Source organism: Canis lupus, chromosome 20 (assembly GCF_003254725.2).
Source record: "Canis lupus dingo isolate Sandy chromosome 20, ASM325472v2, whole genome shotgun sequence".
Lineage (NCBI taxonomy): Eukaryota > Metazoa > Chordata > Mammalia > Carnivora > Canidae > Canis > Canis lupus.
This window is the reverse complement of record NC_064262.1, coordinates 20,921,228-20,944,169: the sequence shown is the minus strand read 5'-3', so window position 1 is coordinate 20,944,169 and position 22,942 is coordinate 20,921,228. Positions and strand designations below refer to the sequence as shown.

The window sequence follows — 22,942 nt, the reverse complement described above, 5'->3', positions numbered from 1 at the left end:
AGCTAGAAATCCAAGACTTTTATTAGGTACCAACACAGTAGCCCCTTACTCATCCTACACTGCCCTCAGATGCAACACACAAATCAATGCAACTACTAACACATAAAAATCTGTCCCCCAAAATGCTCAGTTTGGGGTACAGAAAATGAAGGCTATCCCTCTAAAATTCTTTTTCTTTTAATACAACCCAACATACACTCAGTATTTATATTTTGATTTTATGACCTTTCTTCACTTTTATCCTCTTAAATTCTCCCATCTTAACAATCTCCTTTTAGGCTAATAAATTTATGTTTTTATTCCTAGGTCGTTTATAGGTTGATCTCTTGAGGCAAAGAAACATTGAATTATTGGAATTCAGTATAGAGATGCTTCCAGGGTAAAGGTTCTCTGTTTATTAGCAGAAGAAATGCATTCAACTAATTTGACTTGTAAGTCTGATAAAATCTCCCTGGAAAAAACTGATTCTATTATGATGAATAATCCTTTGAGGTGAAAAATGAGAAATATACACACTGGGTTTTATTATATATTAATTCTAACAGGGACTGAAACGAAACTCAAGTAAGCCATCTTTTAGATGTTGGAAAATGGCAAACTTCCCTGCAAACTACATGCAAGAAGTAATTAAAGTAAATGAACATGAAATTAAAACAGCACCCCCATAAAGTAGGATATAAAAGTCAAGATTATTAGAAAAAAAATTGTCTTCCTCCTCTATATTAATCTCATGAATTGTGCGTTTACTCTATTTCTCTTTTATTATTTGATGATGGGTTTTTAGAGCTTGGGTTTTATGAGGACTTGCTGGAGGAAGGTCTTCAGTAGGAAGCTGACTACAGGTCTGGATATGTGTCATTACATCTTTCCCAATGACTTAACCACTAGATGAAGCCATACAGGGTAGAGGTGGGCTTGTCAGGCTCACCATGATGCAAAGCTGGAAGGTTCCCTGATACCACTGATGAACAAATCCAGATCCTCATCAGAAGGGAGATTTAAAGCTACAGTAGATGGGACTTTATTTATAGAGAAAAACTGTGCACCTCTCTTCAATAAACTCTACTATTCATGTAAAATTCAGGGACAGCTGGTATTTGTTGCATTTTGGGGGCTATCCAGAATCCATTCTTAGTTCAATTTCTTTTTGGGGAATCACCACCCTCTCTCACTGTTCCAAGCAGGGTGGGAATCCTCAAAGTCCCCTGCCCTCTCATAGCCATCAGGTAGCTACATGATGCCAACTAGGCCCATCGGATTTGTTTAGGCAGACTGATGTGAAGACAGAGAAACACGCAGGGAGCACTGGTTTCAGCAGTGACAGTGGTGAGCTGGTCAAGTCATTCCAGCTCCCTGGATGCTGGAATTGTCCTAGCCTTCCTCAAATTTCAGTTCATTCTGAAAGCTGGCTATTCCTCCAATAAACTCTTTTAGGTTGGCCAGAGGTAATCTCTGTTGCTTGCAACCAAAGAATCAACCAGTATGATGGGAAGAGCCCTGCTTGACACTGGCTCACAGGAAGAGAGTGAGCTCACAAAAGCCATGCTCATTATAATTCACCATATGTGATACTGTGCTCCTAGGTTCTATCTGGCTGCTCCTAAATTCAACATCAAATTCCAGCCAACAGTCATTAAAGTCATTAAAGACCAGTATCCAAATCTGCAAACCAGGAAACTTCTTTCCTATTTTTTGCAGCCCAGTGTTACAGATAACGAAAAACTTATAGAATGGGCACAAAGAGGAGGTGAGTGACAGAGGAAGTTTGCAGGATGTGGAAAAATGAATACTATTTTGTTGAAGGCCTGATGGAAAAAATGAAGAAATGGAGAAATCTAGCCCCATGAGCATTTCCTGAAGGGATGTAGATTTTTAACCTGGATGTCTGGGAACCGTAGCAACCATTAGGACATATTCCTTAGGTACCATGGTGACAATCACAAGGACTTCACAATCAGGCAGCCCTGAGTGAACATGTCGGTCCTTCCTTTTAGCAGCTGACTTGGAGTAAGTTTTATCATCTTTCTGCACTTCAGTTTTCTCATCTGTAAAATGGATAGTAATCACACCTATAACTCATAAGCTAGTTGGCAGGAGCAAATGTGATAATAAACAGGCAAGAGCTAGCTGTCCTGACGCACAGCAGGCCCTCAACAAAATGGTATTATTACTATGCTTCATAACATCCGTGGAGCACCTATCTACCTAGTATGCTCTGGGGCATACAAAAATCAGTTACCTAGGTTCTTACCTTTAGGCAAGAGTGCAGCTTTCAAATCTGAACAGAGCACACTAAAATACAGAGCAGACCTGAACAAAGGTTATAATGAAATACAAACATACACTTGTGGGAGTCCAGACAAAGGAGTGAGTCACACAGGCTGGGTTAAGTTGAAAGGCTCCATAGAGGTGATATCCAAGCCAAGCCTTGAAGGATGAGTAGGACGTTAATAGGTAAGGGAGGAAGGGAAAAAAAAAAAAAAAAAAAAGAGGAAGGTTGGCATCCAAACTTGAAGGAAGCAATAACATGAGCTGCACAAGTTCAAGGGTAGGGCAAAAACAAAGAGTAGAATAAGCAGTCTGATGCAACCTCCACCAAGCCAGGCACCAAGTTGGAATCTGTCATTCTTGTGACCATCTTTAACTTCTAGAGGAGGGCCAGGCCCACAAGAGACACCCGGTTATTCTGTGGAAGGCTGGGCTAGAAGAACAAAAGGCAGACAACATAAGGCTAGGGTAGAAAGAGCCTTGAAGGCCATGCTAAGGAGCCAAGTGTTCCCAATTCTACAGTTGGGATGGCAATGATAAGAACAGAAAATAGAAGGGAGACTTCAGAGGTGAAATAAACAGGGCTTGGCGCTTCGAAGGATGGGGAGGGGTTATGAAGAAGACAGGAAAGCTTTAAGTAGGCTTTAAGGGTGGGAACTAATTTTTTTTTAACTAAAATGTTTCTGTGTCCAGAACTATCAATCATACTATCCACAAAGTGGATTATGACCACAGGGAGAACTTTCTGTCCACAGACCTGGGAATGGAATGAGCTGCCTATGAGGGAGTGAGCATTTCTTTCAAAGCCTTCCATCAGAAGCAAAAAGATCCCAGGTTTCAAGCCAAACACACTGCATGACCTTATAGAGGTGACTTCATCACCTCTTTGTGTCTTAATTTTACTACCTATAAAATGGAGTCAATAGCAGTATATCTCCATAAGGTCGTTAGAGGACTAAAAGAAGATCTACACAAAGGATTCAAATGCCTCCCGGCACCTACTAAATGCTCCATAAATGTCACTGGCTATTATTCCCATTGTTTTTCTCTTATCTACTAAGGATGGTGAAGACTGAGTCCCGGGGTCCAGATGACTGAGATCCCAGGTTTATGATGCTTACATTGGAAGAAAAGTGAGCCCCATGGCATCAGGTATGGGGCTGACTACAGTCAGCTGCAAATTTCCCTTTTTTTTTTTTTTAGCTGTGAATTTCCTACAGAAAAACTAGGAGGTTTGTAGGTGAAGGATGTTAAGAAGAAAAACTAACAGAGGTTTGAGATGCAACAAAAATGTCTACAAATTAATAAAAGGTCTATTCAAGATGGCGTCAATCACTGCGAACTACACATTAACCAACAGATGCCACTTGGGGAGTGCTTCCCTGTGTGGACGCAGCCAGTGAGTTATGTCCCCCAGATCACCTCAGAGGTAAGCAACTTTTTGGGGGGTGGGCGTGGGCAATAAGGACAATAAGACCAGATGCCAGGGGAGGTGAAGGACAAGGTGAGGAAGGGGCAGCAGGGAATGAGGGCCATTTGCAAAGATTTAGGGAAAAGGGAAGGGAGGCAGAGAAGGAATCGGCACACCATGCTTTCTGTTATTGTTGCTGTTTTAAACAGAGGACCTTTTTGGTCATGTTTCATCAAGGAATTTCTGCAATGGTTCATTTTTGCCACTACTCTACATGTTTGTGTTTTACACTTTTGGTTGAATCTGGTGAGCATTTGCACGTTCTTAAGAACCGTATGCAATGTTAACTCATTTATTTAGACTAATTTTTTAACCCACAATTTGGTTGTCTTCATAAGACTGAAATTCCAAGGACGGTTTAAAAGCACAAATGCAAGGCAAACATAATGAAAAGATGACACGAGGTTTGGCTGTGACCTGCATGTGTGGTTACAAAGGATGAAAAAAAATTACTGAAAATCAAAATGTACAATTCAGTCAATATCCTTTATCTCCATGTTGGAAATATAAGCCAGAGGGTGCCTTAACATAGGCACCTGACACCAAGTAGCTTCTTTGGGTCACACTAAATTTAAAATGAAATCTGTCTGTCTCAGCGCAAGCGTGAATCATAGAGAAGGAGTGAAGTGGGCAAGTATGGCATTGTTCCCATTTTCAGGTGGCCAGAGGTAGTAAAGGACTCTTGAAGAGGATCCAGTGCAAGAAGCTTCCACCTTCCTATTTATTAAACAACAGAAGGGGTTCAGAAGGTAGGGGCAAAACATACATCAGATTTTAGGTACATCAACTCTCAGGCCCATGAGCTTCCCACCATATGCCACCTGCCTTGCTCCTAAGCACAAATTGCTAATAAAGTTTGGAATATATTAAACCATTAATTGCATTTCCTTCTTTCAGGTGTTGTCTTAAGCGAACTAGGAGTTCCCTAGGCACATTCAGGTGAAACAGAGAGAGCCCCTGGTAATACAGTTTAAGATAAGAAAGAAGGTAGAAGTGTATACAACCTATCATTTATACCTTTTACAGGAGTATAGGTCCATTGCAAAGCTGCCCTTGTAGTCAAAGTAACTACCTTAAAGCACATTAAGTTGTAGACTGTATTCCACATTTAAGAAGTCTATATAAATAATGCCACCTCTTATAACTTATCAGTAAGCTCTCAACACAATATAAAAACACATTATTTTTAAAATCTTAGTTTTCTTTAAACTTAAGTTTCCAGTTCTGCAATCTGAAAATAAGACCAATTCTTGTACTTTCGCATACTTACGTAGGAAAACATAAAACTGAGCAGAATGGGAAAGCCCAGAGAAAAAGACTCTTATTTCTGAAAAAGCTAGATCCAAGTGTTCTAACAACTTACATTTGTTAAAATCCAATGTAATGCTATGATTAACAAGATATTTTTTCCCCTTAGTTACCCACATCTACATCTCCACAATAAAAGCAGCACAGAATAGCGAGCCAGGTTATCAAGCTCTGTAGACTAAAGCGGTGTTGCTAGGAGGTAGTCTCGGATGACTGTAAAAATACTCACAGACTTCAAAATGACTTTATCTCCTGCTCAGGCAAGGGACACCAATGTTAACACCAAGGGGACTTAGGCAGAAGATTTTCCATCATGAACTACCTTAATTTGGATCATCCCAAATTCAAAACAAAGCCCAATAGCACAGCATGTAGATTATTCATCATTTCTCGATGAGAAGGCACATCAGTTATCTGGAAATATACTTGTGGAACTGCCCTCTATATAAGTCCTGATTATTAAGCACCACCCATTAATTCATTCTTCTGTTTAGTTCACTCAATAAATATTTGCCAAATCCCTACTACACACCAGACACTGAATTCTACGACTACAAAAGAGATATGAACCCAGCCTGCACCACGAGTATCAAAGTTTTAGGGCGGGGGAGAGAGGGTCAGTATATGACCAACACACCCAGAAATAAATAAGCAATATAATTTTTATACTCGTGGTTTACTTCTAACATCAAATTTATGTAGAAAAGAAAGAGGCTGCCCTTTAAAAGAAAAAAAAAAGTCAGCGGATCAAAAGCATCATTAATCACTGTCTCTTTTAAATTAAAAGGTTCGCAAAAAGGTGGGCATGGAACCAACGTGGGAAACAAATCACTCCCCTTGCTGAGTGAGGGTCAGAGTCTAAATGGGAGAGTCCTCGGTATTTACCCAGCTCATCTCCTGCGTAATGGATTTGGAGAAGAGATTTCCGCTGGGGCTCTGCTAATTCGAGGCTTGGCTTTTGCTTTTTGAAAATGACACTTAGGTGGTTACTCTAGTATTGTGACTGGTTTTAGAAATAAACCTTCCAAGGTTTCTCTCAGTAAGGTTCTCGCTTTTGTGATGTGACCTAATAAATCTTGAGCCACTGCAAAGGTGCTCTGTTAATGAGCCACAGGCCTGATTCTTTGGGTGGCCTCAGGACTCCATCCGCAGAACGGCCAGCCCTTGTAAAGCAAATGTAAAGCATGTTCAAAGCACCGGAGAAAGGGCCTCTCACACAGTGGCTGGAAGAGTTACGGAAATCCCCAAAAGAATCAGGACTATCCCAGCAAGGAGCTCTGAGGGTCAGTGTTCCCTGACCCTCTCCTCTTCACACCAGCGATGGTTAGAGCAGGTCAGGGAACAGGGACATAAAGCAAGGAGTTTTCTGCCATGTACACAGCACAGAAGGAACTCAGCCTTTGACAGAGCCAGACTTCCCGTCCATTCGTGGAATGCCAGCCCAGAGGGATTTAAATATGTTTAAAACCTAAAATAAAACAACAAAACATAGTCTATGCAATCCCATGAAAGCTGGGAATTTCAATAGCTGCTGGGAGGGTGTAACCATAGTTAGGAAACTGGGATTTTATTGTTCTATTGTTTATCACAAACTTTGCTGTCCAATTAGGCTGTGTGGCCTGTTCTTAAAAGCTCACAATCCTCTGGACTGCCTATGGCTACGGAGAACCACCCCCTCCACCCCCACTAATCCTCCCTCACATTTTTATTAGTTGGGAAGCTTACATTCACTTCTCCTCCATTTTTTTTCTCCTGCGTTTTTTTTTTTTTTTTTTAATATATATAAATACAGCTCTGATGGAAAGAGCAAGGGATAAAAACATAATCTGTACATTTACAGTAGCGATAACAGTGGCACACACTACTCACTGAGCATTTACCACATGCTGGCACAGGGCTAAAGGCTTCCTCCACCTTCTCAAACTGACCCCTCTCAATTCCAGAGTAGGTACTATTCTTGTTCCCCATTTTAAAGTCAAGACAGGGGGATCCCTGGGTGGCTCAGCAGTTTGGTGCCTGCCTTCGGCCTGGGGCATGATCTTGGGGTCCCAGGATCGAGTCCCACGCCGGGCTCTGTGCATGGAGCCTGTTCCTCCCTCTGCCTGTGCCTCTGTCTGTCCCTCATGAATAAATAAATAAAATCTTAAAAAAAAAAAAAAAAAGTCAAGACAACTGAAGCCAAAGTCATAGGGACTATAGTAGAAGAGTTGATATCTGAACATACCCAATGGATGCTTAAGCAGTGCTTCTGATGCTTAATAGATAACATAACTCACCATGAACACCAAGTAGTTGGAGAGGAAGGGAAGTACAGTTGGGGGATGGGGGGGATGGAAGACAGTTTCAAACCTTCAGCACAGTAGACTCTGCTAGTTGTTTATGTAATCTCTAGGTACCCTCCTCAACTCCAGAGTCCCAATTTTGTTTGGGCCCCAGTGTGCTCAATTTAACATATTTGCAATTTCACACTCTCTTGTCCCTGAGATTAGCCCTAAAACACAGTCCTGGCCAATGAGCTAGACACCCCTGAAGGTAGAGCATTCCTTCTAAAGTGGGAAGGCAAATCCAGGAAGATACATTCCATTTTACCAAGAAGCAAAATCTGAAGAGAAGCCACTTCTTTGTCCTCTGCTCTTTCACCTCCTTCCTGAGCCTAGAAACACACTTTTGATATTTCAAGGTACAGGGGCCATTGTGTGACCATGAGAACAAAAGTCAAATGGTAAAGATGGTAGACTGACAAACAGTTAAGGAGCTCAGTCTTGGAGGACTGCCTTGACCAGGGGCATTAGCCCTGGAAGGCCTACTCCTAGACTTCTGATTTGGTCAAACAGAATTACCCTGCATCCCCATTTGATTAAAGCAGATGATGCAAACTGTGATCCCCAGGCCAAACTTGGAGGCTATGTGTATAAAGTTTTATTGCAACATAGCCGTGCCTATTGATTTAAGCATTGTTTATGTCTGCTCTCACGCTACCAGAGCAGAGTTGGGTCCTTATGATAGAGACTGTACAGCCTGCAAAAGCCCAAAAGGTTCTTTTCAACCTCTGCACTAAGTCGCTGTAGTCAGGTTTCTGCTCAGCACACCCAAATGCAATCCTAACTGAAACACAGCCAGTCACAGAAAATTCCCAGTAAGTGAAAAATAAAAATGTTTGCTCTACCTACTCAATCAATCTTCAATACATATGTCTATCAAGTCCTACTATGTCCCAGATCCTTTGTGATATGCTAGATCTAAAGACATGAATATGTTTCTGACCCTTCAACAACCTGTAATCTTTGTAGACCGCCATATGCTTAAAGATGAGCTTCAGAAAAAAATCTCCTGTAACTTTAAGTGCTAGGGAAAAATATAGGCATGCTAATATAAACAATCAGGGAGCCTAACCTAATCGAAAAGAGAAAAATCATCTCTGAAAAAGTGATAGTTACCTGTTTCTACATAAACCTGCCCTATCTACCCAGCTGCTGGCCATCCATAAGCTACTCCTTGGTGGAAACTTAGTTCATTTTCAAAGCTCCATTGCACAACTGTTTAATAATCAGCTTGAACACACTCAAAGAAAACTCAGACTTTGGAAGCTATTTGTCTAAAACAATCTCATTCAGTTACTTTAACTCTTCTATGTGATTATGAATGCTACCTCCAAACAATGTTTTGAGGGGGAAAACACATATGGGTATCTATACCCAGAGGATAATCTAATCCTCAAGGTAATTTCTGCATTGGTCTCCCCAAGATCAAGTCACTTGTGCCTACCACCTTATCATGGACACCAAAGAGTCCTGGAGACCTGCCCCGGAGTGACTTCTAGAGAGAAGAGGACATTGTACTGACAGGAAAGCTAAACAAAAGTGATGTTTTCCATGACACATCAACTCAAAAACCCATGGAGCATTGATGGTAAACTGCCAACAAATAAAATCTGTATAAAATTTGAAATTCCAGAATGTAGACAAATGAGGATAAGAAATGTAAGATCCATAAAATCTTGACATCAGGAACAGAAAGCCATGAATGGCCTTTTAGGGAAATTAGTTCAATCCTTAAGTCCCAGCACATTTGAAAACTTTGCCATTTAGAAGGGATCCGACTGGATTCTCGAACTGCTTTCTCACCTGTCCCTGATTTTCCACTAGTTTGCAGAACACAGTCTTTGAGGGGCAAGGAGCTCTTTGCTGTTCTCACCATGAGCCTTCTACTCTAGATTTCCAAGCACAAAAGTGTCCATTTAATAGCTATCCCACCGTAATATAGCTGGATATAGAGGACTATGCAACTGATAATAGATCTTTACTAGGTACATTGAACAATACGAAAAGTAATCGTAACATCTGAGCGCTCACTATGTACCAAGCTCTGCTCTATTGCTTCTATACGTATTACTGCATGTATTTTTTGGAGCAACTTCTTTAAACTTAGTACAATTTCCCCTACTTTACAGCTGAGGAAAGAGAGGCTCAGAGAGCTGTGGGCAAGATCACACAGCAAGCAGGCTAGTGAGCTGGGATGCAACATCCAGCTGACCTGATTCTAGATAGGGACTGCCCTCCTCACCACCTACACATTAGAAGCTCCCTCCCTCAGCTTCAGGGCAAGATTGTCTCTACTCTGTGACGTACCAGCTCTGACTCCAGGAACCATGGAAGTTGCGAGCAAGGACACAGAGAATAAGAAAACAAAAATTCCGACTCCTTTTCTCTCTCAAGAAGTTGCTGAAGTACTTATCTCTGTTTTCACAACCACCACCACCATAATCTGGCCCAAAGCAATACCATCAGCCCAATGTACTGAGAACTGTGTCAGCACTGTTCTATATACCTGCCACGAATGCCCCAGTGAGAAATCGGTTGGGAGACAAAGCACAGGGTACATGAAAGAAAAAGGAGGGGATCATTTTGTCTCCCTGTTATCAAAGAAGACACAAGAACTGAACACAAGAATGACTCTGAGTTCCAGAAATCTTTTGGTAGTAAGCCCTAAGGCAAATCCACGACCAGATGGACAGTACCAGGTGCTAACAGTCACTCAACCATTAGCTCATGTCCAGCCCCTAGCAGCCAAGTAGAAGGTTTTGCCCCAGGAAGAAACAGTCCCATGTGAGCAGATATCTAAACAACTAGGTGACTGGACAAATATGTATCTGTCTATGTCTGTCTGTCTCTCTCTCAAGGAGGCATAGAAGAGAAAATGAGGAACACTTCAGAAAAGGAGCAGACTCAGGTTCCCTCGGCTGGCTACCATTGCAGTAACCCAGGAGCTTGTTAGTGACTCAATGACGTTTTCCAGTGGCATACACGAGCACATGAACAGCTGGACCAACTCCAAAAGAAGGCACAGAGTATGAAGGAGACTGAGAACAAAGTGACAAACACATGAAGATAAACCTCATCTGAATCACGGGGGGAGGGGAGCGGGGGGGAGAGTGAAGGTCGCCTTTCGGCCATCGAAAGGTAGGAGCTCATTTCACAGCTCAGGGGACAGATGAGAGCGCCCAAAGCTGAGACTCAGGCTCCAGAGTGTAAGAAGTTATGTAGTTGGAATGACCTGGGGAACCATCTGAACCAACGAGGCACAAAGCGGGGGACAGCGCTGGCTCTGAAGCCCACCGAGTGGTGGGTTCAATTCTTAGAACAGGGAGGAATTCATTAAGGTGGTAAGGATAGATGCAGAGCCCGAAGAATAAGCAAGGGAGGCAGAAAGAAAGTTTAAGGTGCCTAGAAATGTGCAATCATTGGGGGAAGCTAAGAAAGTCACCAAGGCCATGACTTCACATCCACAAAGCATCACAAATTGGGACTTTCTATGCTCTCCCTAAATCAGATTTAACCTCTGGGCACAGACATATGGTGACAGGACTGCATGTAATTTTTCATCTTAGAACTTTAACCTTTAGCTCTGTTAATGGATCACATCACCTAAACACATCACAAGTAGTATTTTGGATAAATCATGGAAGTCTCACTGTTACAGTACATTATGTGTGTGGGGGAAGGGGGACATTAATGTATTTAAAGTAAATGTTGAAAAGATGCTACAACAAATTTCCTTACTCGGTTTTCTGTTTATATTACACATTAGAACATTATGAGCCCTGAAGTAATATTAAAAGCAGCTCAGGTCTCTCTTGGCTTCTGAGAGCCCTTCCCCTTTTATAAATGTACACGAGAAAGACAATATTGGGAAAGTTTATAGAAGTTACAGTAGGTGCACGTGGAAGAGAATCCCAAAGGAATATCAAACGGACAAGACCAACATCTATATGCTCTCAAAGCAAGGTCAGGGAAAGAGAGAAGAGGTGTGCCAAGAGGGCCAAGAGGTGGCAGACTGAGCACCAATCTGCCATGTAAATGGAAATGTCAGACGGGTGGGTGGAATTCATTTTGCTGATGTGAACCCCCGAAAATAACTGCTGTTGCAGAAGGAAGGATAAAGTTGTGGAGCTGAAAGCAGAAACTGAGCTACAATTTGCAAGAGACAACGTAAGGGTGGAGAATGCACCTGTGTAAGACCAAACACATTGCATCAGGCAAATATTACCCCTCCTGGTAGGGAGAGCTAACAGACTGCTTGAAAAAGGCTTGCCAGTTAATTTTTTTTTTTAAGATTTTTTATTTATTTATCCATGACAGACACGGAGAGATGCAGAGAGAGAGGCAGAGACACAGGCAGAGTGAGAAGCAGGCTCCACACATGGAGCCTGATGTGGGACTCGGTCGTGGGACTCCAAGATCGTGCCCTGGGCTGAAGGCGGCACTAAACCACTGAGCCACCCGGGCTGCCCAAGTTAATAATTTTGAAGTGATTTCAGCTTCAAAATCACCATCAGTTAGATGAAGGAGGCAGAAAATAACCGTACAAGTCAGATATGGTCGTATCACAAGGATGAGACTAAGTCTCCCAAGGTGTTTGAGAAGTGACAGATGTGATTTCCGAGATTCCCGGGGGCAGGAAAGCCCCAGAGGACCGGGGAATGGTGGAGAGGGTAACGAAGCACCCCTCACAAAATGAGGAGCAGAGGAATTAAAGCAGATCTTCCTCCCTTCCCCACGGGGGGAGATACCGAGAGGAAGCAATCTTTCTGCCACCCGTGTGAGAAGCGCAAGTTACGCGGCAACTACTAACATGGGCCTTCTGGAGACACGGCGTCCGGCCCCTCCGACCGAGTGACAAGTCAGGTAGATAAAGGGAAAATAAGAGATGTAATCTTGTAGACTCCTGTTAGTCTCCTGATTCTGTCCCTTGTGACATCTCGTCAGCAGGGCAACGAAGATGCGAGGAGGCAGGCCACGCCCACTGGGCAGCAATCGCTGGTGTGCTGTCAACCTGGGGCCGCCTAACAAGTGATGTTCCACAGGTGTCCACCTTCCCACCAGGATTATTTAATATCTCTATCAATGAGAACCAGTAGAGCTTCCTGTGCCCAGCGGACCAGGCTGCAATCAAATCCCAGGGTCTCCCTATCACCGCTCTGTATCACTACTTCTCTTATTACCCGAGATGCAGCACCATGCTTCATCTCTGCAGAGTGAAGACAAGCATCTGGAAAGGCACCTGAGTCCAGAGAGACGAGAAGTCACTCTGCAGTGGTACTATCCATGCAGACCCCGCCCGAGCGCACAGCGACTTCGAATGGCTTTTGGTTTTCGCTCAGTGGCACATGACTGTGCACATACATCTCCAGGAAGGTGGACACAGAATAGACCCGGGGGGCCTCAAACTCAGAGTGGGCTCCAGGGAGGCCACCCAGCCCGCAGGCCTTCCCCTGCAGAAATCCTCTCCAAAATGCTAGCTTTTCGAGATCCAGCTGGGCATGTAATCCTGTAGACTGTGATTTCTGAAGCAGCAGCTGACCCCAAACGAAAAGTGCCAGGAAACAAACACCACCCTGCAAAGGCTCTAGGAAAACCATGATAAGATCACTTAATTACACAGAATAAAAGGAACCACAAAACTAAACTTAATGTGCATTCATGAAGACCTACACTAAAAATAAGATTCCATACAAAAAGGGTTTTTTAAAATGTGAGGTCTGAGAATGTGGCCATATTGTTCCATCCTGAGGAACCGGGTTGATTCCCTTTTATTACTAGACTCCCCCTGCTTTTAAGCCCCTCGCTATAAACATTTACAAATTTCAACACAGCGTTAGTACTAAACAATATTCATTAAGAATCCCGCCAAAGTGCAACATGTAAGTAAATCAAAGCTTTGATGCTCTATTTTGCAAATTTCATGGGCCACTAGGGATAATTAAAAGGGCAATTATATAAAGTTGGTGCAGTTTTGAGAAACAAATGACATTTTCTGCTTTAAAGCACTTGATAATTTGATATTTTGCTATTAGGGCCATCATGTGTACTTTTATAGACAGGCAGCCAAATAAACAATAAATGTTCCTTAACAGCCTCTAATGATTGTTTTTGCCCACTGATATCACTCACCATTCCAGTCCATAAATCATATTGCTACAAGATTAAGGTAAAGATAATGAAAAAGTAGTAGAAGCCATTAAGCTAGAGGAGGAAAAAAATAAGGCTAAACACGTTGATTTCTTCTGTGCTTTTTTGCAAAGACTTCCAGCAAAGTCTGAGCTGCAGAGGGCTGGAGTGGGGCTCAGTTTGTCCCTGTGTTTAACCACCGTTCTGAAGCCAGCAAAGTACATTACAGCTCATGAAAAATACAGCGAAGAAACTGCTAGTGGCAGAAGCATTTAACTTCCTTGTTAGCAGCCTCCCCCAAGTGGCACTTTTTCACCGGCAAGTTGTTTATTATGTTCCGTGCCAGGCAAAACTGATTAAATGGGGCTCTTAAGAATCAAAGCGTTATAAATTCATGGAAATACAGCAAGCAATAAATTCCATGGAATTAAAAGCTTACTAGTGCTATTAGCATTTCAGGGTGTTTGAATTGTTAATACTGATGTGCAAAAATGATGTGCCTCTAAGACAAGGCAGACCGAGGCAATACAGCCGAACAGCTCTGAAAATTTTTTTTTTTTTTTTTTTTTTTTATCAAAGTGGCACTGGGACTTGGCAGTTGTTATAGCCACAGGAATGGAGGAGGAGAGTAATTATCTCCAAAATTCTCATCTGCCCTGAGAAGTCAATCTCACCAGAGAAGACACAAGGCACCAAATAAGGTTTACGCACAGGAGGAAAACAAGCGTAAAAATATTATGCAAAGGATTTATGCTTTCAATGAATGGAAATTTCATCTTAACAACTAAGAGGGATGAGAATTTTACCTTGTAACCTGGTCTTAGGGGGGCCCAATGTGTTGTAACTGGGTCAATCTTGGTTTTCCCATAGAGCACACAATCCCAGATCAGGCCCCCCAAAAAGTTATCAAGTGGGGCTAAGTGCATTGGTGAAATAGCCAGTAAATTTCCGTGGATTGTCATGTTTCATTTTCAACTCTTTCTGGGGGTTTATAAAGTGTAATTCTAAAGTGACAAGGGGTAAGAAAAAAATCAATTATTATGCCATTAGGCAAGTGATACCCTCCCAAGTGCAAGACATGAAGTAGTAATTCTATTGCACCCATCTATTTAAAGAATACTTTGTTCCAACAGAAATGCATCTCAGGATCTTTGCTAGGCAGATACAAATGCAAGAGAGAGAAAGAAAAAATATTAATGAGTGCTCCATAAAGACTTAAATTTTCTTTAAAAAAAAAAGAATGAGAATATATTTCACTTTTTTTTAAAGAAAGAAATACTGTCAACCAATATAGTGTGATCACTTGAAAACACGATTTAAGAGAAAATGTACTTGAGAATTACCAAAATTCAGGAAGAAAAGTAATCCAAAGGGATCAGTCTAGACAAATAGCCAAAATATCTATTCATCCATTCCAGAGTTGGCCAAAAAAAAAAGTACTATTTTCTAACATATCAAGAAAACTTAATTCCTTTGATAAAAGAATCAGATGCGTAATAGAATCTACTGACGGATCACTGGTACATATGATTATCTCTGGGGCTATGTTCCACATGTGGATATAACATTTGTACTCACTGAAGCTGTCTGCTGCTTCCCCACAGAGAGACAGAGCCTGCTCATGTACCAAAAAATAAGAGAGGAGACAAAGAGGAAAAACCTTACAGATAGAAACTCATATTCATTAATATGCTTTCTCTGGGCTTAAGTCCAAAACCATGCATTGTTATAGGAACAACATTTTACAGGGCATCTGAATTGTTAGCACTGCTGTTCCAAATGCTCTACCATTAAGACAAGACCTACTATGTGTAGAACACCGGCAGGGGAGATTAATAACTATAAGACATTCTTGTATCAAGAAAGCTTAAGAGTTTCTCTGGGGAAATAATCAATTATAAAGCACCTATTATATATTCCAAATCAGGAATCAAAAGATTCTTAGAAGGCAGGTTTCTCTACCCATTGGGATTTTAGAGTGATTTTAAGATAAGGCATACACCCAAAAAATAACCCCTGAACAAGGCAATATTATATCTATCAACATTCTATACACACACAATACTGGGGTTTGTGTGTATGTATGTGTGCATGTGCACGTGTGTACATACACACACACACACACACACACACACACACACACAGTCTTCAATTCCCAGACAGTAAAGAGTAAAACCTTGATAAATACAACACTGGAGGAAATTTATGTAACAATGAAAATGAAAATGAAAAATAATATGTGTAATTTGCTCTGGACAGTATGCTCAGCATCATGAATAGGTCAGCTGAAATGTCCACACAGCCATGAGCAAAACCAATATGGTCCTTGCCCCCAGGGGTGTCACTATAAGTTAGGGGTGGGGCAAGTAACAGAAGGTGACCTTAAACTCAGTAAAGAAGACCTGGAAGCTTCCATGCTGTGTCCCACACTTACCCCCACCACCCTTCTCTAGTCTTCGCACACAGGTCTCTGGGGCCTGTTCTCTTCAATAAGAGAATCCCTCCGGCCTGCGCTGTCCTCCATTCTCGTTGACTGACAACCTTGCATGTCAGTGAGCTCCACCAAAATGTTTTGTCAAAGAAAAGACATCTATATCGTCAGCCTCTGATACCTAGTTGGGATGAAAAGCTCTGCCCTTTGTTAAAGGGGCACTTTGGTACTAGAGCTGAGAAGTGGAGGGCACTTCTTACTGATACCCTTCGAAGGGTAACATCTTCCAGAACTGCTAAGGAAGAACTCTGTTCTATCTAATTTCCAGATGTGGAGACAACGGTCCTGCAGCCACAGTCTTCCTTGGTTTGCTGGATGCAGCTCCATCTGCAGTAAGGAAATCACTCTGCACCCAGAGGAGTCCCTCCTTCTCTTTAAATGAAAATGAGAATTAATGAGAGCCCTCACACCTACAGGAGGCAAGTCCCCTCCCTGTCAATCTCCTGTGTTGTACAATGAGCAGAGGTGGTCAGTTGCAGGAGTCCTGGTCTTGTGGCCCCCATGGCCCACCTGAGAATGGCCTGATTCAGGTATATGAGAAGGATAAGAAAGGAGCCCCTTAGATGCAGGAATGGACCAAGTACTCAAGCTCAGATTTCAAGAACTACCTGCCACAAGGTGCTGGGAAGAGACAAGTCAAACAAACAAACAATGATCTGCTTTTCACTCGCCTCTGTCCTACCTTCCAACACGTCTAGCCTATGTGAAGAAGCAGTGTCACCTGACCCTAATACCATTGTAACCAACTGTGAGTCCAACTTTAAATACATGCCCTCCCTCCTTCTTACCACCATAGCCATAAATCAAGCCGCTTTCCTCCCTAACCTCCTGTCTTTGTCAGGTTGAAGACTACTCTATTGTGTTTTCCAGTACAAAAGTTGGCTGATATTTTCATGCTGTACCTACCCCTCTTCAGTCTTCCTTGAATGCAGCCTTAGGCTGCTTCCATTATTTCAGTAGCTGGAACAAAGTTTCTGATGACAAAGTGTGTCCTTGGAGCACAACCCCTCTGCTGATGGGGGGGACTACAGCATGATAATAGGGCACTAATTGTACAGCCGAGACAATGGGCCAAAAAAGGAGCGAGGAAGGGAGAGAAGTAAATAACAATACAAAGAAATAAATGCCTCTGCCAATAGTGCAAGGAGATGAAATGCACTTACATCCTGAGAACTGAGTGGATACGGTCAGTGGCTACCCAAGGAGAAGATGGTGCATGGGCCATTCTGAAGCCTCGATAAACAGAGCTTGATGAAAATTAAAATTGTCTGCTCATGCTCTTTGCATCATCAAATGCCTCTACCTTATTCCTCTGCATTGTCTGCATGAAGTTGATGTACAGCTCACAAAAGCCGTATCTCTGGTGTCATTTCTCTCCTGGTAGAGGAGAGTCCTCCCTAGAATTCCTGAGAATCTAGAATTTCACACTAAAACTGATTTCCATATTAGCTTCCACATCTTCTCTACCATGCCAGGAGCTCCCCAAGATCTACAGAAATGTTTTATTTATCTTGATGATTCCTAGAAAACCCAGAATATAGACATTTTGAGGCTTGTTGGATTTAATTGCTTTGTGAATGAGAAACAGAAGAAAGAAAGTGAGAAAGTGACAGAAAGAGAAAGAAGAAGAAAGTGACAGCTGGCCCTCCGGATCCCCCAAGAAGCATGTGACACAAGGCAAACCTGAGAACAAATGCTGGAAGGGGGCTGAACACAAAACGAGACCTTCCCTGCTGCCCTTGAAGCTGAGAAGTTGCAAGGATGGAACTGCTGGGGCTATTGACAACCCAGAAGAGAGTCCCACTAGAAATGGGGTCAGCACAGCATAAAATAGAGGGGAGAAAGGTAGAGACAGGGTCTTCAGGGCTTAGATGGGTCTAGCCAGGCTTAGACCTGACTGATTCAGTTACATAATCGATCAAATACAGTCTCTTTTTGTTTAAGTCCATATGGGTTGAATCTCAATGACATGCAACTAAAAAAATTGTTCTAGATGATATACAGAAAACCAAAGTAGATTAAATAAATTAGTATTATGCAGGAGGCAAACCCTCCAGATTCCGGAGTGAGGATGACTGATCAGGGCTCAATCAACTGTTGGTTATCACTGGGTTTTGAGATTAATCAGCAATCTCACCTGATTTTCACATGTACTAAAAGCAAGGATTTAAAAGAGAGATCATCAAAATCCAGTTATCTGATCTTTTCCAGCAGGGCTTACGGCCCTTTAGGTAAAACACTTCACTCTTCAGCATCCCAGAACAGGTGTGCTCAAAGAGGCATTAAACTACAGACCCCTAACCACCAGTTTTCCCTTCAAAGGTGGACCATTTGTCACCAGTGTCTTGTCTCTATCTTCCAAAAATATTCTACATATATGCGATCATACATGCTTTGTACATAGATGTGTAATTCTTTTTTCCCCCTTCAACTTAGAGCATAATGACTCACTTGGTCACTTAAGTCATCTGGGAGAGATTTCTGCGTCAGCACCTACGGGTCTCTACACTCTTCTTTAATTGCTGTGTAGCAGTGTGCCCTTGTGTGTCCCACTCCCACCCTAGGGATAAAGCATAATTTCACCATTTCCTTCTGGCAAACATTTAGGGAATTTTGTTGCTTTTGCCCCCACAAGTACTGCTACAAGTTAGATCCCTAATACACTGGCCTTTTTTTGGCTGAGTGACTATAAATCCTTAGAAACAAGAGTTGTTGTATTTTGCTGCTGCATTTGTGAAGAACTAAGAGTCAACAACCTTGCCAGCTGGGAACATAAATCCCCACTACCTTCTTACATACCCTGTACTTGGGCTTCCCTTTTACTGGCATCTTTCTGATAAGCTCAAATGACCAGGTGCCCTTGATGGACACTGGAAACAACACAAAGAGAGGCACAATTCTGGATTATCAGCTGATATCCACCATAGCTGATCCCAACAGCCTGGTCAAATATCCTCCCCCAACACCCTCTGTAAAATTAATACAATTCATAGTCCTATTAGAAAATCCTACATGTCTACATCCAATAGCACACCTGAGGCTTCTGGGTACGTCACACATCTTCGGAGTTAGTTACAAGTGGTATGGTAATCACACGCGCATTTTTCTGGAAGTTGGAATGGTTCCCCATTCTCTAACGTTTATCCCTTCTGCATGTTTTTCCTGTCCCTTCCCACCTTCAACATATCCTGGAGCATTCTTTCAGCCTGTTTCCCTCCCATCTAATTATTCTTTAATTTTAAATAATGTAATAACTTTGACATTTTCATTTATAGTTAAACCCTGCTAATTTGCACAAATGATGGGTAGACACAGCACAAATTAAAAAGCCTGAAAAATCAGCAAACACAAAAAAAGCCAATGATTAAAAAGAAATCAAACTGCGGCATTATGAATTACACATTTACTCGTATAAGCAAATTCCACAGGCTCGCAACCAAGTATGGACACTTGGCTGGTTTCGAATTTTCTCTTTTCTAAGCTACAGAGTTATTTCCTTTCCATGGTCTCTGAAACAAAGTATCACAGCACATGGTAAGACTAAGTCTTTCTCAGTAACTATGAGGTTTAAAAAGCTGTTTTATAAGCTCAGTTTTGCTGTGCTAAGAATTTCTGGGCTGTCTGGTTACAGGGAAGAAACGAATACATCATCATAGTGCACTAGGGCTTCTGTAACGGAATGCCATAGACAGGGCGGCTTACAAACAGAAATTCATTTCTCACACTTCTGGAGGCTGAGAAGACCAAGATCAGGGAGCCAGTAGATTAGGTATCTGGTGAGGACCCACCTTCTGGCTCAGACATCATCATCTTATTCTGTGTCCTCACATGGCAGAAGCAGGTGCTTCTGCAGAATCCGGGGCCTGTTTTAAAGCACATTAGTCATATTCAAGAGGGCTCCACCCTCAGGACTCGGTACCCTCCCAGAGGCTCCACCTCCAAATACCATGACGCTGGGTGTTAGGATTCAACCTATGAACTTCAGGTGAACCTAAACATTGTCTGTAGCATATAAAAAGTGCCTGCATTCTAAAAAACCCAAAATGTGTCCAACCCAAACTCATTATCGTCCTATTCCACACCTGGGCTTTCCTATCATTCCGCTGACTCAGCTAATGTAACTTCCATCAAGAGATGTTCACATCAGCAATTGAGGCGTCAATTTGAACAACACCCTCTATCTTATCATTTCCTCAGTCCATCAGTGACAACTGCCTAATATTCACCCCTCAATCTCTCTTAAAGTTCTTTTCTTGCTGTCCATCATCAACATCATAGTCCAAATGAGTCTTCTCCAGCTTGGTCTTCTGCAAGAGCTGGCCAAGTTCACCTGTCTCACTGTGTCTTCCACCCCCTCCTTCACTTCCAATCTTTATGCAGCCACTTTGGCTCACTCACATGCAGACTCTGCACCAGAGCTGACGTGCCCAAATGGCAAGCATGCTCCCTAGCCTGTGTCTGGTTCCTTTTTTTCAGGGCAATCTAAACATTACCTCTTCACTGGCACCTCCCCTGATAATCCAACCATCTGAAGTGGCCACTCACCTCTGGAGCCACTCTGGAGCCACTCTGTTATGTATGAATTTAGCCTCCCTTCACAAGGTCAGAAGAGTAAGAATTTATCCTGTATAATGCAGTGCTCTATTCTCAGTGCCTTGGATTGCACGGATTGCCTCCAAGGCCGTCTACCAATTATTCCTCCCATTCTTGTATGCAGGAATCCACTGAGAGGTGGAATATTTTCCTCCTCCCCTTGAGTGCGGGCCAGGCATATGACACGCTCCGACAAATACAAAGTAGTGAGGTGGTACTGGGCTAGTCCTAGGCCTAGGCCTTAGGAAACTGGAAGTGCTGTCTTACACCCAAGCCTATCATGATGGAAAGGCCAAGGAGAGAACCAGGTCACGACGCCTGCTAAACCCTACCCTAATGGAAGAATCCTGCACCAATGATTATTGTTTTAACCATCTAAGTTTGTGAAGCAGCAATAAATAAGTGAAGCCGAAGTGGTCATTACTTATTGAGAATCAATGACTGCTCCCCCTTATTAGGGTTTCTGTGTCTATTGCCCACTGCCCCCGGCATTCCTAACACTACACAGAGTGATCCTCCCCAAATGCAAATTTGGTCTGCTTCTCCCTCCTCCAACCCTACACTATCCCTCACCATAAAAACAAACAAAAACAACTGGTTTGGAAGCACAGACCCAAATCTATGTACATTCTACCCACAACCTGCATCCTCCCCCTCATACTCATCCTGGCACCTTCTCCAGGAGTCCATGCTTCAACACAACATAATCCATCCCAGCACAGGGAACACACTGTTCCTCCTCTGTGGCTTCCACACTGCACATCCACCCTTCTCTCCTGCTCCAGATCTCATTCTAACCATCATTTCTCCTGGAAGCTTTTCCCTGACATCTCAGACCAGGGCAAAACCCTCAACTGCAGGCTCTGAAAAGGTCCCATGCACCTCCATTTCTTAGTCCTCATTAGATCAGCCTTTTTTCAGCTCCCAATGGTCTGCGAGCTGCCATGAGGTCTCAACCATGTCTTTTCTATTCACTAATATAACTCGGCAAAGAATACTGTGACTGGCTCATCAGAAAAGCTCAAATATTTGCAGGAGGAGTAAATAAATTGTTTGCTCACATGGACTGCCCACTTCACATCCTGACCACCCTACACACTGTAGATGGGACCCTGGACATTCTGGATGAATAACTGGTGTTGTCTTCCTCCACTTGGGGAAACTGGCAGTTCTGACCTAACAACAAAGTGTTTCTGAAGTTTAAATGAAATTACACATCGCAACACTTAGCCCAGTGCCTGATACAGAGCAAACATGCAATAATTAACCATCATTATGATCATTTATTGGTATTCTTTTTTCTCACTGTAAGAAAAGTCTCAAATTGTGAGTAGATTTTTTCTCTGATGTTCTATTGTCTTTTGTTGTTCCTTTTAGGAGTCCAGAAGCCCTGTACAAGATGCTAAAGTAAAGATGGCCCATTGCACCTCCTTGCCAACCCAGCCTGGCCTCCCAAAGAAAATACCCGTAGTGCCTCCATCACAATCCTTAAAGATGTGATCTCAGGAAGCAATATGATCAAACAAATTCCCTCAAAATAAAATAACAAATATCCAACCCTTCCTTCTTTTTTAAAAAATAACTCTTTTTTTTTTTAAAGAGTCTATTTATTTATTCATGAGAGTCCTAGAGAGAGAGGCAGAAGGAGAAGCAGGCTCCCCTCAGGGAGTCTCATGAGGAACTCAATACTAGAACCACGGGATCAGGACCTGAGCCAAAGGCAGACACTCAACCGCTGAGCCCCCAGGCATCCCCCAACCCTTGCTTCTTAAGCCTATTGGAGACTTGGAGACATTTAATGAGGATCCTTGTTGTTCTCAATACATACATGAATTGGTACCATTTTTCTAGAAAATAGTTTGGAAATATATATAAAATTGTCCCTATGTATCAATATCTAGCTAGCAAGCTAGCTCCTATCTATGTAAATTTTAAAGATTTTATTTATTTATTCATGAGACAGAGTGAGAGAGAGAGGAAGAGGGGCAAAGACACAGGCAGAGGGAGAAGCAGGCTCCATGCAGGAAGTCTGATGCAGGACTTGATCCCGGGACTCCAGGATCACACTCTGGGCCGAAGGCAGGTGCCAAACTGCTGAGCCACCCAGGGATCCCCTCTAAATTTTAAATACACATGGCTTTTCATCCAACAAGTCCCATTCTGATCATCTACTCTAAATCAGTACCTCTTAAGCAAAACAATTTTGCAGGGGACGCATGGCAATGTCTTGGGGATGGTTTCTGTTTTCCTGTACTAGAGATGAGACTGGGGAGGATGTGCTACCGGCATCTATTGTGTAGAAGCTAGGGACACTGCTAAACATCCAACAAGCCCACAACAAAAATTTTCCAACCCAAAATGTCC

The 22,942-nt window shown here is 42.5% G+C and overlaps 1 protein-coding gene and 1 long non-coding RNA gene across 8 annotated transcripts in view; one reads left to right on the top strand and one right to left on the bottom strand.

Moving 5' to 3' along the window:
* The window catches only part of FOXP1 (forkhead box P1), a 375,390-nt gene that overhangs the window by 283,543 nt on the left and 68,905 nt on the right, over positions 1-22,942 (bottom strand). The gene's annotated exons all lie outside the window — the stretch shown is intronic.
* On the top strand, positions 1,925-22,135 carry LOC125753154 (uncharacterized). Of its 2 annotated transcripts, none has more exons than XR_007404278.1 (3): positions 1,925-2,007; positions 3,472-3,697; positions 21,956-22,135. It is a non-coding gene; the product is annotated as an uncharacterized LOC125753154 (long non-coding RNA). The 2 variants fall into 2 exon arrangements; XR_007404279.1 differs by lacking the exon at positions 21,956-22,135 and adding an exon at positions 4,398-4,595.